Here is an 18,640-nt window from a genome sequence, read left to right as displayed (position 1 = left end):
CTCTGACATAAATTGTAGCAACATTTTCTTAGATCAGTCTCCCATGGCAAAATAAATCAAAGCAAACATAAATAAATGGTACCTAATCAAACTTAAAAGGTTTTTCACAAAGGAAGCCATTAACAAAACTAAAAATAACTTATGGAATGGGATGCAGTGAACAAGGGGTTAATATCCAAAATATAAAAACAGCTCATACAATTCACTATAAAAAAAAAACCCCAATCAAAAATGGGTAGAATACCTAAATAGACAATTTCTCCAAAGAAGACATACAGATGCCCCCTGGTACATGAAAAGATGCTCAACATTGCTAATTATTAGAGAAATGCTAATCAAAACTACAATGAAGTACCACCTCACACCAGTCAAAATGGCCATCATTAAAATGTCTACAAATAATAAATGTTGGAGAGTGTGTGGATAAAGGGGAACCCTCCTACACTGTTGATGGGAATGTAAATTGGTACAGACACTATAGAGAACAGTATGGAGTTTCATGAAAGAACTAAAAATAAAACTACCATATGATCCAGCAATTCCACTCCTGAGCATATAACCAGAAAAAAAAAAAACCCACCAATTTGAAAAGATAAATGCACCCCAATGTTAATAGCAGCATTATTTATGATAGCAAAGACATGGAAACAACCAAGTGCCCATCAACTGACAATTAGCTTAAGGTGTGGTACATATATACATATATACACACTCACAATGAAATATTACTCAGCCATAAAAGGAATGAAATAGTGCCATTTACAGCAACATGGATGGACCTAGAGAATATTATGCTTAGTGAAATAAGTCAGGCAAAGACAAATATTATATGATATCACTTATATGTGGAATCTAAAAAATAATACAAATGAATCTATGTACAAAACAGAAGCAGACTCACAGACATAGAGAACAAGCTCATGGTTACCAAAGGGGAAGGGAGGCAAGGGAGGGATAAATTAGGAGTACGGATTAACAGATACAAACTATTATACCTAAAATAGATAAGAAACAAAGACCTACTATATAGCACAGGGAACTATAATCAATATCTTGTAATAACCTCTAATGGAAAATAATCTGAAAATACATTTATATATATATATATAATTGAATCACTTTGCTGCACACCTGAAACTAGCAAAATATTATAAATCAACTACACTTCCATAAAAAACAATAAGAGGTCAGACTTTCCCTGCCGGTCTCTACACCTCTATGCCGGTGGCCTGCTACGCCTGGCGCTGAGATCCTACGAGGAGTCAGTCGTCCACCCCCGGGAGCCTTGTAACCTTCAGGGCCCAGAAATGAGGTTGCGAGGGGTCGGGATCGAGCCTGATAGTGGGGTTAGAGCGGTATGATGCCTGGGGCCCTGGGTCCAGTCGGCTCTTTATCCCCTCTGCTGCTCAGCTTCAGTATCTGTACAACTAGGACTGTTCATAGCACCTCCCTAGTGCTATTGTTGTAAGGATAACAAGTTGTGCTCAGCAGCCAGTAATCAATAAATGGCCTACTCAAAGAGGTAACCTCATTGGTGAAGTGTTCCCTGAGCGTGGGACAGGTTTAGGTCCTCAAACTAGATTTTTAAAACGCCTTCTGTTAGGAAGAGGCAGCCTAGCCTAGTGAGAAATTTAAAACTGAAGCCAGGGGAATTCCCTGGCTGTCCAGTGGTTAGGACTCCACGGTTTCACTGCCGAGGGCGCGGGTTCAGTCACTGGTTGGGGAATTAAGATGCCACAAGTCGCGCACGCATGGCCAAAAAACCCAGAAAAACAAGCCAGGCCTAGATTGAATCCTTGCTTCAAAATCTACTAGCTTTGTGGCTTTTGGCAGGTCACCATCACTTCTCTTGCCTCAGTTTCTTGTAAGTGGGACAGTAGCACCTATATTGAAGGGTTGTTGGGAAGATTATTAAAAAAAAAAAAGGCACAAATACTAATTGCTCAAATACTTGTTGAATTAATACAAAATAAAAGAGCATGTATCCCCCGCAAAAAAAAACAATAAGAAAACACTAGAATAGATATCTTTCATTAGGAAAATTTAGTGTTTAAATTTTACTGCATAAAGAATAAACCATTCTTATTTTTTACTTCTCTTTATAAAATCCATGAGCCTCCTGTCTCCAGAGTTCCATGATTAAAAATTATAGTATATCATTTCTTTTATTCCCTAATTTGTACATTCTTGGATATACTAGCTATCCTAATTTCAATCATCATTCCTCAGAGTTTCTTAAATGAACTTTAAGCCTCTTTTGGCAATTTTAATTATATTCAATTTTCTCCTGTATGACCTACTGTTTTTACCTTTGACTATTTTAAGATCTCATTCAGGTGGCCTCTTCCCTTCCAACATCTATGATATTTTTTCTCCAACTTCTTTCTTGGCATCATAATATATTTGGACCTAGAATAAAGTATGAGTAATTTGTTAACCAATTAGAGCTCTTAAATACATATTATTTACTTTGTAAAGCACATTCATTGATTTATAGACAGGAAACAGGAATGTTCAGACAAAATAATATTTGTTTACCTCCTATACATTTAGATGGCATATTTATCCTAAAATATTTATACAGTGCCATAGTCTAATTCCATTTTTGATACTTGACAGCTGATAGCTTTCAAGCCCTGCCTTTCCTTTCTACTTCCTATGGTCTGAAAGTTTGTGTCCCCCCAAAATTAATTTGTTGAAATTCTTAACCCTAAAGGTAATGGTATTTGAAGGTGGGCCCTTGGGAGCTGCTTAAGTCATGAGGGTGGAGCCCTCATGGATGGGATTAGTACCTTATAAAAGAGACGCCACTAAGCTATATAGTCCCTTGTACCATGTGAACATATACAGCAAGAAGGCACTGGCTATGAACCAGCAAATAGGCCATGACCTGACAATGCTGCCACCCTGATCTCAGACTTCCAGCCTCCAGAACTGTAAGAAACAAACTTCTGTTGTTTACAATCCATTCAGTCTTGATGGTACTTTGTTATAGTGACTTGAACTGACTTACACCCACTCTACCTCACAACTAGGCAAGCTGACAAGAAAATCCATGCGCCCCCCTCATTGGGCTCTGAAGAGAAATTCAAACTTCACAAAACCTGACTCACTAAGGTAAACTTTTCCCCAGGTGTACTATCTAGTTGAACTCACTCTCTCTGCCTCACTCAAACCAGCCTGGACCTACTTGTGCTTCCCCTACTCTCCCCAGGTTTCCTTGTCTAATAAAATGTTTCAAATTCTCTTTGTGTGTGGAGTATCAAACTCAACATTCAACTTATTAATTGGGAAGGGGTCTATTTCACCTTTCATGGGTGACCACAAAATAAATGCTTAAGTATCTGTGTGACTTCCCTGTGTTTAGATCTCAATGTTGTGCTAACTATGAAAGCAGTAAGTACCAATTATCTGGAAAAATAGGAGTTCTTCTAGCTAGGTCACATAAGAAGTACTATGGATTCACCTGAAACAGATCTAATTTCCCAGTTTTCCTATGTTTTTAGCACTGTGGAGAAAAATGTAAAATGATGGCAAGATACACATGTTTGGTGTGAACTTTTGAAGCAAACCTAAGAAAGCATGTAGGTATATTATTCTACAAGATAATAGATATATACAGAACATTCCATCCAAAACAATGGAATACATTCTTTCAAGAGCACATGAAACATTTTCAGGGTAGACCACAAAACAAGTCTCAATAAACATATGAAGATCGAAATCACATCAAGCATCTTTTCCTACCACAACGGTATGAAACCAGAAATTACGGGGAAAAAAAAAGGAAAAACAAAAGGCATGGAGGCTAAACAGTATGCTACTGGAAAACCAATTGGTCAGTGAATAAATCAAAGAGGAAATTTAAAAATACCTTGAGATGAATGAAAATAAATAGGAACACAATGACTGAAAATCTATGAGATGCAGCCAAAGTAGTTCTCAGAAGGAAGTTTATAGCAATACAGGCTTACCTCAAGAAACAAGAAAAATATCAAATAAACAACTAACTATATACCTAAAGGAATTAGAAAAAAACAAAGTCTAAAGTTAGTAGAAGAAGGAAATTGTAAAAATCAGAGAGAAAAAAAGAGATTTAAAAAACAACAGAAAAAGTGAATGAAACTGAAAGCTGTGTTTTGAAAAGATAAAGTTGTTAAGTCTTCAGTCAGACTCATTAAGAAAAAAAGAGGGCCCAAATTATTAAAATTAGAAATGAAAGGGAAGAAATTACAACTGATATCACAGAAATACAAACAATCACAAGAGAATACAATGAACAGTTGTACACCAACAAATTGGACAAAGTGGAAGAAATTGATAAATTCCTAGAAACATACAATCTCCTAAAACTGACTCAGGAAGAAACAGAAAATCTGAACAGGCCAATTACGAGTAACAAAATTGAATCAGTAATTTTCAAAACTCCCAATAAAAGTCCAGGGCCAGATGGCTTCACAGATGATTTCAATCAAACTTTTAAAGAAGAGTCAACACCTATCCTTCTCAAACTATTTCAAAAAAATTGAAGAGGGAACACTTCCAAACTCATTCTATGAGGCCAACATCACACTGATACCGAAACTAAAGACACTATAAAAAGAACATTACAGCTCAATTATCATGATGAACATAGATGAAAAATTCAAGAAAGTATTAGCAAAACAAATTCAACAGTACAGTAAGAGGATCATACACCATGATCAAATGGGATTTATTGCAGGGATGCAAGGAGGGTTCATTAACTGTAAATCCAACAGCATGATATGCTACATTAACAAAATGAAGGATAAAAATTACAATGATCATCTCAGTAGATGCAGAAAAAGTATCTGAAAAAAATCAATTTGTATTTATGATAAGAACTCTCAACAAAGTGGGTATGGAGGGAATGTACCTCAACATAATAAAGGCCATTTATGACAAACCCATAGCTAATATTATACTCAGCAGTAAAAAGCTGAAAGATTTCCCTCTAATATCAGGAAGAAGTCAAGGAGACTCAGTCTTGCCACTTTTATTCAACATACTATTAGAAGTCCTAGTCACAGTAATCAGATAAGAAAAATAAAAGCAACTCAAGTTGGAAGGGAAGAAGAACTGTTACTATTTGCAAATGACATAATACTTTATGTAGAAAATCCTAAAGACACCACCAAAAAACTATTAAAATTAATAAATGAATTCGGTAAAGTTGCAGGATACAAAATTAATATTCAGAAATCTGTTGGATTTCTATACAATAATAATGAACTATTGGAAAAAGAAATCAAGAACACAGTTTAATTTACAATTGCATCAAAAAGAATAAGATGTCTAGGAATAAATTTAACCAAGTAGGCGAGAAACCTGTACTCTGAAATCTGTAAGACACTGAGGAAAAAAAATGATGACACAAATAAATGGAAAGATATTCTGTGTTCATGGATTGAAAGAATATTGATAAAATGTCCATATGACCCAAAGCAATCTATAGGTTCACTGCAATCCTTATCAAAATACAAATGCCATTTTTCACAGAAATAGAGCAAATAATTCTAAAACTTGTATGGAACCACAAAAGATCTTGAATAAACAAAGCAATCCTGAGAAAGAACAAAGCTAGAGGTATCATGCTCCCAGACTTCAGCTCCACTACAAAACAGTATGGTACTGGTACAAAAACAGACAAACAGATCCATGGAATAGAATAGAGAGCCCAGAAACAAACCCACACATATAAGGTTAATTAATCTACAACAAAGAAGGCAAAAATATACAGTGCAGAAAAGACAGTTTCTTCAATAAGTAGCATTAGAACTGGACAGCTTCATATGAAAGAATAAAACTAGACCATTTTCTCACACCATATACAAAACACACACACACACAAAACAAACAAACAAACAAAAAAAAACACCTCAAAATGGATTAAGACTTAAATGTAAGACCTGAAACCATGAAATCTCCCAGAAAAAAACATAGACAGTATGCTCTTTCACATCAATGTTAGCAATATTTTTTGGTAACGTCTCTTCAGGCAAGGGCAACTAAAGCAAAAATAAACAAATGGGACCAAGTCAAGCTATAAAGCTTTTGTACAGTGAAGGAAATCATTGACGAAACAAAAAGGCTGTCCACTGAATGGGAGAAAACCGTTGTCAGTTATATATCCGATAAGGGGTTGATATCCAAAATATGTAAGAACTCAAACAACTTAATGTAAAAAAAAAATGCAATTTAAAAATGGGCAGAGGAGCTGAATAGGTGTTATTCTGAGGACATACATATGGTCAATAGGCACCTGAACAGATGCTTAACATCACTAGTCATCAGGGAAATGCAAATCAAAACCACAGTGAGATGTCACCTTACATCTGTCAGATGGCTATTATAAAAAAGAAATAACAAGCGTTGGTGAGGATGTGGAGAAAGGGAACCCTGTGCACTGTTGGCGGGAATGTAAGTTGGTACAGTCATTATGGTAAACAGTAAGGAAGTTCTTCACAAAATTTAAAATAGAAGTATCATATTATCCAGCAATTTCACTCGTTATCTGAAGAAAGCAAAAACACTAATTTGCAAAGATATATGCACCCCAATGTTCATAGCAGCATGACTTACAATAGCCAAGATATGGAAGCAAGCTACATGCCCATTAACAGATAAATGGATAAATATGTGGTGTTATATACCATGGAATATTAGACCTAAAAAAAGAATGAAATCTCACCATTTGCAACACATATGGACCTGGAGGGTATTGTGACTAGTGACATAAGACAGAAAGACAAATACTGTATGTTTTCACTTACATGTGGAATCTAAAAAAAAATGAAACAGATGAACAAATACCAAAACAGAAACAGACTCACATATACAGAGAACAAACTAGTAGTTGCCAGAGAGGAGGGGGTTGGGGGAGAGGCAAAATAGGTGAAGGTGATTAAGAGGTAAAAACTACCAGTTATAAAATAATTAAGTCACAGGGATGTAATATATAGCCCAGTGAATATGGTCAAAGGTTTATAATAACTTTGTATGGTATGAAATTTATAAAAATATCAAATCACTACGTTGTACACCTGAAACTAGTATAATATTGCAAGTTAACTACACTTCAATATAAAAACTTAAAAATTAAAAAAAAGAATTCAAGAGATCATATACAATCCCCCTCCTTCCCTAAAACTTATTGGTCACGGTGTAATTCTGTGGTGGAATTGTGACTTATTCACTATGAAGATACATGGCAACAGGTTTATTGATTTAGATTCATATTTATACATGTAAAAATATATATCGTAATATATACTTATTAAAATCCCTAAAAGAAAACACATACAAAGCGAAGAATTACATATAGCAAAAAAAAAAAAAAAAAAAAAAAGAAAATTATAGGGTCAATACAGTAAATGTTAGACTTCCTTATCTTTATTTTTATATTAGTTTTTGGAAGATTAGTCCCCATTTAATCTAATTCCTTGTTGTCTTACCAAAAGATTTAGGTATTATCTAAACCCTTTAATGGCTTTGACTATATTCTATGACTGCAAGCTAACAAAAAAATGTTTTAACCTGTTTCTTTTTAACTGTTGATTTAGTGAGCTGTTTCTTTGACTACCTAGTTTTACTGAAGTCAGATGGAAAAAAGCAGGACCACGCTGTCAGGGTAACTGGATTTCAGACCTGCATCTGAAACTAAATAGTTTTATTACTCAGAGGCCTCAGATTGATTTCACTTGCATAAAGGATACCAAACTAGATTTTATCTAGAGACTCTGGCATCTTTAAAATTCTATGGTTAGATTCTCCATTATTTCTCCTTCATTCATGCATGTCAGATTATAATCTTTCTTTAAGGGATATAAGGAAACAAACTATAAGCACCATTTTGTGTGTGTGTTAAATCTTGAATTTGCTCTAAACAATAATCATTTCAATCTTTGGGGAAAGTGCCATCTTTTCTCTCATCCATGAGTGCCCACTTTAGCTATAACTTCATGTAATTTAAATCCTCAGATACAATATGTCTTTGCTTTATTAATGATTAGTGACAGCTTCAAATAGAAATCTATGCAGGTTCAAAGTTGTTAATCATTTACCAAAGAAAGAAATATTTTGTTAAGAAATTTGCAAAGAGCAAATCATTACAATCAGCTAGTATCAGGCAAATCAGAATGTTTTAAAATTATGTTTTTTCCCCCACAACACATTTTTATCTAGTGTATTTTGAAATGTAAAGCCAATGCCATGTTTTAAAGATTAATTGAAAGATTGATTTCATTTTAAATCCAAATTAAAAATTTAACATATTTTGGATAAGTAAAGCAATATTACCTTTGTAGAATAGAATTTGTTGGGATAACGAAATAAGAGGAAAATCATACTATTTTCCATGTTTCTATAGGAGACAATTGTGATAGGCTACTAGGGCTTGCTCAGGAACTAGAAGCCTGCTGGCTCAGCTGTCTGTGGTTATTGACACCTGTCTTCACTACCAGTAGCCAGTTACAGGCTCACTGACCACAACTTTCAGAAAGGTGCTATCCATACCCCACTTTATTTCAGCATGTTAATAAATTACCCAACACCTCCCTTACCTAATGTACAAACACACTTATGATGAAGTGAGTCCACATGCTTGATTCAGGCTGGAGTTGATAGAATCTGAGTCATGTGCAAGGATGCAAGAGGCAGTGTTCTAAGATGAAACCACAGCCAACAGCAGAGAGGCAGGCCCCATGTGGAATTCATCTGAGGGCATGGGAAAACCAAATTCAGGATATAAAGCCCTGATATCTCATACCAGAACAGGAAAATGTAAGAAACTGAAATGTAACCAGTATGTCAGAGGGTGTCTATGGGTGTCTAAGGGCTTAAGCTATACTTGGGAAGTAAACCAAGAATTATTTACAGACTGGGACACAGTTTTAGGAAAATGAAAATTAGGAAGAGAGAGAATGACAACAGAAATATAGAGTAAGGAAATATATCACAGACACACAACTTTAGATAATAAGTAATAAATAAATCTTAAAGCAACAGAAGACTAAATAACACGGTAAGGTAAATTTAAAATTTTAGGTAGCATGGTAGACGGAAAAGGTCTCACTGAGAAGGCAATATTTACGTTAAGACTCAAAAGAGGCAACAGATCCAGCCATGGGCTTTGCCGTGTACCTGAGATGAGTGTTCCAGGCAAAGACAATAGCAAGTGCAAAAACTGTGAGGTAGAGCATGTCCTGTGTAATGAAGGAAGAGTATGGAGGCCAGTGTGGCTGGAACTAAATGAGCGAGGTAGAGAAAAGTAGGAGATGAGTTTACCCAATCATTGTCTTTGCGGGTACTTGTGTTTGAATAATGCAGGAAACCATCGATGGGTTCTGAGCAGAAATGTAGGCTAACGATATATTTGAAATGTGGTACTATTGGGCTGCACCCTGCAGGCCTGAAAGCATTGTAGTGCTCAGCCTCAAGACTGAAGCAAGAGCCCAGAGACAGGGACATCAACGGTTTATTGGACAGGAGAGTCTTACGTGTCTGAAGGAAAAGGTCCCAAAGTGACACATTCATTGTATACGGCAGCCGGCAAGCAGGAATCCGTAGCAATCTTCACTACTGGAGGAGGAGGCTAGGATTTATAGGGGGAATTGACTTCAGGTTGGCTCATCAGTTACCAGGGAAACCAGCGGCTGGAGCAGGGGGCAAACACTGAGGTAGTTACTGATTAAGCCCTATAATTATGAGGATTGGATAGTCATGTGAGTGAAACAGGGACTGATGGAGCGTGGGAGGTACAGAGAGCAAGAGAACAGTCATCTTGAATGGCCTGACCATAGACATACTCTGGCTGCATGCTGAGAATAGGCTTCATGGACCTGGCCCATCATTTAATCATGGCTCCACAGCCCAAGTTACATATATGTCACTGTGAATTTACATTGTCCTAGACATTTCAGAGACAGAATCAAGTTTCACAAAAATAATTTATTATGTGAGAAAAATAGGTTTCAAAACTCATGAGAGAATATGGAAAAGATAGAGTATGTCTGCAATAGTTATCACAGATTTGCAAAAGAAGTCAGTTCGATGTGAAATTCAGTTCAATGGAAACATATGACTATATAACAAGTCATATTTTTATCTAAAGCTTAGCAGATTTCTATAAGTTAAAATGAGATTGAAAGTAATTGAATTCTAGTTCACTTTCAGGGAGATTTTCTACCATTAAGCACTTCACTGGCAATAAAATTTTGAATGAAAAGAGAAAAATTCGTTCCGTTTTTAAAGAAAAAACATCAGAGGACATAAAAATTCATAAACATGTGCAAAAACTTCTTTATCCTACCGTCTGGGAAATTATAAAGATCCTTTTACACAAATTCTATTGCAGGTGGTAGAGCTAAAAACTCTTAGCATTCTGATAGTTATAAGAACAATAAATGGTATATTCACAGAATATGAAGAAATACAAGCATGCCATTTATTTATAGTCATATCTGTAATTTGCTTTAGTTTACAATTGTATGAAAACAGATGTTAGAAATAAGCATGTACTGAAAGAACAAACTGCATCACATATGACTGTAACATATCCTTTCTTTGTTAAAAATGATTTCTGAAATAATATATACAGTTATTATTCATAATAATATGAATTCATATGTCCTTTTAATATTAAGCTGTTAATATTCATTGGTTTATAGTTGTTTTCACATTTCTTATTGATTCCGTTTCTGCCCGTGCTAAGCCACCTGTTATAAACTTAGATTTATTTACAAAAACACCTTCCGCTTGGTTAGAGACAAGCAGAATTTAGGCTGTAATGGCATTTCATACCTCTTTTTGATCACTGTGGAGAAGGAAGTCTCAAGTTGACCTTCATGTACCTATTTAAGGAAGGCTATTATTGCACTTCATAAGGTGATCTAATTCCACAAGAATAGTAAAATGGAAGAAGAGGGTAATCATATTTGAAAAAGGTAGGCTCATTCATTTTACAGGATATAGAGAAGAGCAAAGCAATATTAGTGATGATGTTCTCATTTAGCACAAGGTGAAAGAGCTTGAAAAAATGACACCGGTTCAAAGTCCTCCAAGTTTCATTTTTATCTGATTTCAGTGTTTTCATCCACTTGTTATAATACCATAACGTAAGTCCAGCAACTCAGTATCATTTATCTGGGCAAGTTGACATCAATCAATTAATCGCTAAACTTTACCAAAAGAAAAAAATTTGTTCTTAACCTACTTTCCTTCTTTACTCTCACAATATGATGTACTTATCTCCATGAGGATATAAGAATACTTGCCTTTTATTGTTTTATAGTTGTTTCCTATAGGATATTTCTCAGAAGGAAGAAAATATGCATTACTTCTCTTTATTCACACAATGATACAGAACTGTTACCTTACTGGCATGTATTCAATGAATAGGTGTAATTTAAGAGAGAGGTTAGTTAAGGATGAAATCTTATATTTTAGTGGGTGATTACTGTCCACACCTATAGAAGGAAACAGTTTCTTGAGAAGATTGGAATATCCTGTATTGAACTAACTAGATTTAGTATTCTAATTTAAGATTTTGTAATCTCCTGGAAACTCTCAAGTGTTCTCTGTTAAATCTGTTACTTTCATCATAAGTCTTACTATGTATGGTGTTAGCACCCTGTTTAGAAATCCAATACATATAATTAAATAAAGATTAAAGAAAGAAAAACAGTAACATAAATTTTCTCTTTGTTTCTCCATCAACATTTGTCATTTTAACTCATACTGACCCCAACTGATGTCTATATTATAGTTGTAGTTTAAATATTATAAATGAGCGATATATGCCTGTGTATTCTAATAGAAATCTCCAACATGATACAAGCCAGTCGCTTGCTCGGTAGTGACCAATTGTAGTGTAGAAATTGTTTGGTCTTTGTTTACATTTAAATTAATATAAAAATTTTGCTCTGTCTTAGGAGGGAATGAGTTAATTGGCAGAAATCTTAAAATATTAAATGGACCTAGAGTTCTCACTGCAATTCTAAGGCAAGTAGCTTGAAAAACCACAAGTATAAATTTTCATTCAACTAGTTAAGAGTTAAAAAAGGAAATGTTTATTGTTGTTATTTTGCTAATATGAATTCAAATAATATAGAAATATAGATAAGCTAATTTAAGAATAATTTTAAAGCAATTTATATTTAGTTATCACAAATATATTTATTTAATACAGTGAGTTTCCTTTATTACTACAGGGTCTGAATATTTCTAGACTTCTTCCAGCCTAAAATATTTTAAAATCACCTTAATATTCAACTCCATAATTCATTAGTGGGCAGGCCCTCTATCATCACCTTATCCCACATCCAATAACACCCATTAATAAAACATATTCAAAACTTAGAAATAAAAGGGAAAAGTGATTTCAGTATCATACTAGAATACTGCCTAACAAAATCACCTAAGAATTATTTGACTAGAAGGATCTAATTTTGTTTGACTCGTATTTGCTATTGACTAGAATGCAAACACTACATTAGGGGTTAATTTGTAGAGAACTAATAATGTGAAAATGATTCTTTATCTGGTAGAGAACGTATTTCTAAAAGTTATGGTTTAATTCCCTTTGGGGATACTGACTACTTTTGGATCTCATGGAGTAATCTTTGATTTTTTTAACATTTATTTTATTGAAGTATAGTTGATTTACAATGTATTAATTTCTGATGTACAGCAAAGTGATTTAGTTACATATACATTATTTTTCATATACCTTTCCATTAGGATTACAGGATATTGAATATAGTTCCCTGTACTATACAGTAGGACTTGTTGTTTATCCATCCTATACATAATAGTTTGCATCTGCTAATCCCAAACTCCCAATCCATCCCTCCTCCCTGCCCCCACCTTGGCAACCACAAGTCTGTTCTCTATATCTGTAAGTCTGTTTCTGTTTTGTAGATTAGTTCATTTGTTGTCATATTTTAGATTCCACATATAAAAGATATCATATAGTATTTGTCTTTCTTTTTCTGACTTACTTCACTTAGTATGATAATCTCTAGGTCCATCCATGTTCCTGCAAATGGCATTATTTCATTCTTTTTTAGGGCTGAGTAGTATTCCATTGTATATATGTACCACGTCTTCTTTATCCATTCATCTGTCAATGGACATTTAGGTTGTTTTCATGTCTTGGCTATTGTAAATAGTGCTGGTAGGTACATAGGGGTGCATGTATCTTTTTCAATTAGAGTTTTGTCTAGATATATGCCCAGAAGTGGGATCGCTGGATCATATGGCAAACCTATTTTTAGTTTTTTGAGGAACCGCCATACTGTTTTCCATAGTGGTTGCACCAATTTACATTTCCACCAACAGTGTAGGAGGGTTCCTTTTTCTTCATGGAGCAATCTTATTCTACCATTCTTTGTTTCCCATTTACATCCTTATTTAAACAAGATTTTTTGCCATGCTGATTCCATCCTTAACAAGTTAAGTAAAATTTAGCCATATATTAAGAAAGTACTTCTATAAGTATCATATTTTTAACTTTTTTGAGAATTGTCTTGTCATTCCTTTAGACAGTCCAAGGGGACAATCAGCATGTGATATTACTTTCAGGTAATATCAGGCCTCATGAACACAACTTTTAACTATTTCAGGTCACCCACCATTTTTTATTATTAATTTTATTTTACAGCATAAATATTACCACAATCTTAGCAGCTAAAAACAACACAAATTTATCTCACAGTTTCCATTGGTCAGGGGTGTGGCATATCATGGCTGGGTTCTATGCTGAAGGTCTCACATAGTTGAAATTGAGGAGTCATCTGGGGTTGTGTTGCATCTGAGGCTCAAGAACCTCTTCCAAGCTCATTCAGATGGTTGGTATAATTCAATTCCTTATAGTTGTAGGACTGAGGATGCTATTTTCTTGCTGGATCTTTTTGGATCCTAGTAGGTGCCCACCATTCTTGACATGTGGCCTTCTCTACATTATGGCTTTTGCTCCTTCAAGAAAACATCTCTGTTGCTTTCAAACTTTGACTTTCTCTGTCTCTCACCTGTAGACCATATGACTAGGTCAAACCCACTCTATTAATCCACCTTATGATTAACCTAAAGTCAATTGATTAGTAATCTTAATTACATCTGCAAAAATTCCTTTCAAAGTATAATGTATCACAGGAGTGATATCTCACATTCCTGCTCACATCCAAGGTAAATAGGTGAGGTGATAGATGTGTTAATTAATTCAATGGAGGTAATCCCCTCACAATGTGTATGTATATCAAATAATCACATTATGCACTTTAAATATCTTACAGTTTTGTCAGTTACACCTCAATAAAGGTGAAGAAAAAGAGAATGTGGTTTAAAGAAAGACAGACAAATAGATCAATGGAACAGAAGAGTTCAGAATTATACTCATATATGGACAAGTGATCTTTGGCAAAGATAAAAATGGAATTTGGTAGACAAAGAGTAGTCTTTTACCAAATGGGGCTAGAACAGTTAGTATTCACATGCAAAACAAGTAAGCTTCTATACCTTGCACCACACACAAATATTTAATTTAAAATGGATTACAGACCTAACTGTACAATTTAAAACTATAAAACTTCTAGAAGGAAACATAGGAGAAATCTTTGTGACCTCAGTTAGGCAAAGATTTCTTAGATAAGACACTAAAAGCATGATCTATAGTAGAATACATTGGAGCTCTCTATCTATGCAGCTCTTGCCTCTCTTACACTCTAGGCTGCAAATTCTTGCTGTCTTTGTCTCCTTTGACTATCACTTCTTCAACCCAGCAAGTTTATTGTGCTCCATCTGAGTTTCCCCACCCTGTACTGCAGCTTGGATACTTGTCTCAAGGCAGTAAACTGGGACAATCATATGACTCACCCTCATTTGTTTCCTGTCTTTCAGCGATTACTGCCTTTCACTGTCTGATGCCCATTGTCCTGTAAACTGTTGTTCCATATATTTTTATTTGTTGGTTAAGTGGGAAGAAAAATCCTGTCTCTGTTACTCCACCTCTTACTTTAGATTCTTGAGTCTCTCCACTTTCTTGTATCTTGCTCTTTTCATCTTCCTTTCGTATAGTATCCTGTAGCAGCCTTTGCTGTGATTTTGATTTCTGGTACTACCACTGATCTCTAGGTGCCTCAGTTTCATTATCTACAAAACAAGGACAATAATAGTATCTAACAGGCTTGAACGTGTCAAGGATTAAGTGAGATATTAAGTCGAAAGCTCTTATTGTTTTCTTATTGGCTCTTCCCAGCTAGGGTTTTTACCCTCTTTAACTAAGATTCCATCCGCCTAAGAAGATTAGTGATGCCAGGATTACATGAGCTGTTTCAATTGCAGGGTTGTGGTGGCTGCTATTTGAGGTCAGCTATTGTTACCAAATTGCTAAACACCTTTTAAGTTTTCCAATGATATTTATTACAATGTATGGACATAAGGGCAAATGGGAACTTGGAAAACCCAATTTGATGGTCTGTGATGATCTATGTGAGAGATACTCATATTTTGCACTATGAGATAGATGGTTGAGATATTGAAAAATAGCATGGATTTTGTGTGTTCTGGGTAATGGCAAGGGAGAAATAAATGAAAATTTCTATGACTGGCCAATTTATAAGAGGGAGAATAAAAGTAAAATGGGGAGAAAGAGCAAAAAAATCAGATTTGAAGTGGATCGAAGAGATGCAAATCAAGTGATGAAATTTTAAGTTAAATGAGAAATGCAAGTGGATACATCAAGGAAACAAAATTTATGAGTCTGTACCTCAGTATATAGGTCTCAGCTGAAAAAAATGAAATTATTCTATATATAGGTGATATTTAAATTCAGGAGTTAATAACACAGAAGGTAAATTGTCAGACTCATAAAAATTATAGTTCTTAGCCAACACCAAGGATAAATAATAATTCTATTGATACAGATAGATATACTCTATATGAAATAAACCAAATCTTTTAGACACAGTTTCAGAAAAAAAAAATCATTACTCCCAATTTACTATGCACTGTGGTTTGGGATTAATGAACAAGTTCTGAACAATGTGTGTGGAAACATTCTCAAAAGAAGTCATTTGCTTTGGGGACTCCTCAGTTTCACATAATAAAGATGTTTACATGCCTGCCTACTATTCTCCAGTCAGCTATTCTCCAAAGAAATCTATAAACTCTTAAGGGTATTTACAATAAGCAATCTAGGCATACTGGCAGATCAAAATAAAAAGACATTTCTTTCTAAGCAGAGAACACCACCCCTATCTTTCCACTAGTAAATATCATACCATGTTTATAAGGAACTGAGTCCTAGATCAATCACTTGTACCCTGGATCTCAGAGAAAGGAAATGCTGCTGTTATCAACTTCTTGTATAATTTAAAGCCACTTTCATTTTTTCTTCCTGGCCAATAATTTTCCATCATTGGTGGCTTTCAAACCAGTCTTCCTAAATATTTTCTCATTTGGGGGCTATGGGGGCCCATGTAAGTAGGTTTTGCTTCATTTAATTTTATTAATGAATATACAAATTCATATTACATCACATAGACAAGACAGAGAGATTAAAAAGTTACACTATTATGTTTTGTTCCTTCCCAATAGAAATTACCTTTTCCCATGTTTCCAGTGACCAGGGTAGCAATTAGAGGCCATTATTCAATAAATTGCAGATTCTCTCTGACTTATGAATATAAGCATATCCTGGATGTCATAATATAAGCTTTTACAGATATAGGTTTCCAGAATCATATGACATTTTCCATGCCTCCCCACATAGGGACAACATGGCATTGATTCTTTATGTATCCAATCTCAGTTGAATCATAGGAGGGGGAATTTTTCTTTTTATCTTTGGCACCTGGGACAATAGAGAGCTAGGATCTTGCCCCTGGGGCATCTTTTCATAGTTTATGCTATCCAAAGTGTCCCTCAAAAATATACCACCTTAGCCTGGGTCATTAACATTAATTGCTACAGATTTTTAAAAACACTGGAATCCATTCTGCTTTTCCTTAAGTGAAGGCGTAAACCCTCTATCAGAACTATGAACGAGTTTGGTGTTTCATCAGTTTAGTGACATGCTTAGCTAACTTATAAATTATTCATCATCTTCCCTAACTGGCTGCTGCTGACAGTCTCCTGAAATAATTTGCCTATTATACTCCAAGAATCATGAGACAGTCAACTAAAATTTGTACCACATCTTGCCTAACATGTCTAGTTCTCATCAAGTCACCATATATATTGTTACCATAGGGTGTTTTTGACAAAGGACAGGCTGGGTACACCTGCAGAAGAATTGTATAGCCCATTAAACTCTCCACTGGCAGAGTGTAAACCTAAATACAGCTAGCATGTGTTGCCGTAAATAGAACACATGCATCTCAAAAGGAGAATTATTTGTGATATATGTCTGCCATATAAACCTGAAACCTCTTTCTCTTGAGGCTACCCTGCTTCCATGTCACTTTTCTAAAAAAACATTTAATCTACATTCCCATTTAGTATATTCAACGGAAGCAAGTCAAGTGTAAAAAACATTTAATCTACATTCTCATTTAGTATGTTCAAAGGAAGCAAGTCAAGTGCTGACCTTCTGGGAAAATGACATCAATTGGCTTCTCTTCATATTCATTTCAAAGCCATGCCATGTGTAGAAGAAGCTAAGCAGCATGACTCAAGCGTGATATTTATCTCATGATATATTTTAAAAGAAAAAAAATAGCAAATACTGTCCACAAATCATGAACCCAATGTTAGTTCTACCTGATTGAATCATCCGGGTGTCCTGTGACTGTATTTTTTTCTCCAAATTATCCAGACTGAGTTTTTAGGCAGAATACATGTCAGCACAAGTCAGTTTCCATTCTTCGTACAAAACAGGTCAAATGCTTTTCCCAACATTTTCCAATAATTAACATGAGAACTTAGAGACAGCTAAGAGTATTATTCTTTTGCTCTGAGACATTCTATGGGAATAAAATTACTGCATCTTTCCCTGAAATTACAACCTATATATGGGCGTTCTTCCTCTTTGCCATAAATTTATTTCTCCTTTTATTACCTGTTTTAACTTATATATTTCCCTCCTTAATGGGGGGCTCTGGTTTGGACATAATGCTTATGTAAAGAAAGACAGAAGCATTGACAATAATTGCTACACAGTTCTTGTTTTTACCCCTTTCCAGTAAGAAGTCTTAGGACTTGATAGGTAAAAAATTGTAAGATTGTCCTTGCCACTTGGTAAGGGTGACACAATCATAGTTACACCTAAGTTAGCTGCAAGGGCCAAAATTTTGTCTTACCATAAAGTTCATTTAGGGATATTTACTGACAATTTTAGCTAACAGATATTGTATCTCATGCATCAATATTGTTCTGTATCCTGGCATATGTAAATACAACTGTTGCCTTAGGGCAACCAGACCAAGTAGGTAAAGAGAAGAACTATGTAATGTTGGAGAGATAAGACGTTGTAGAATTGCTTTACCACTCAATACTTCATTCCTATCTCCAGATTCTAATAACTGTTCCAGTGGAGTCCTTCCTTTATGCCTTTTAAATTCAATGTCAGGACATATTCATTTAATTGACTCAGCCAGTCTCTCAAACTGTTCTCATCACCTCT

Source organism: Aethalodelphis obliquidens, unplaced genomic scaffold (assembly GCF_003676395.1).
Source record: "Aethalodelphis obliquidens isolate GAN/ISIS:26980383/991018 unplaced genomic scaffold, ASM367639v1 scaffold1, whole genome shotgun sequence".
Taxonomy (NCBI): Eukaryota; Metazoa; Chordata; class Mammalia; order Artiodactyla; family Delphinidae; genus Aethalodelphis; species Aethalodelphis obliquidens.
This window is presented reverse-complemented; position numbering follows the sequence as displayed.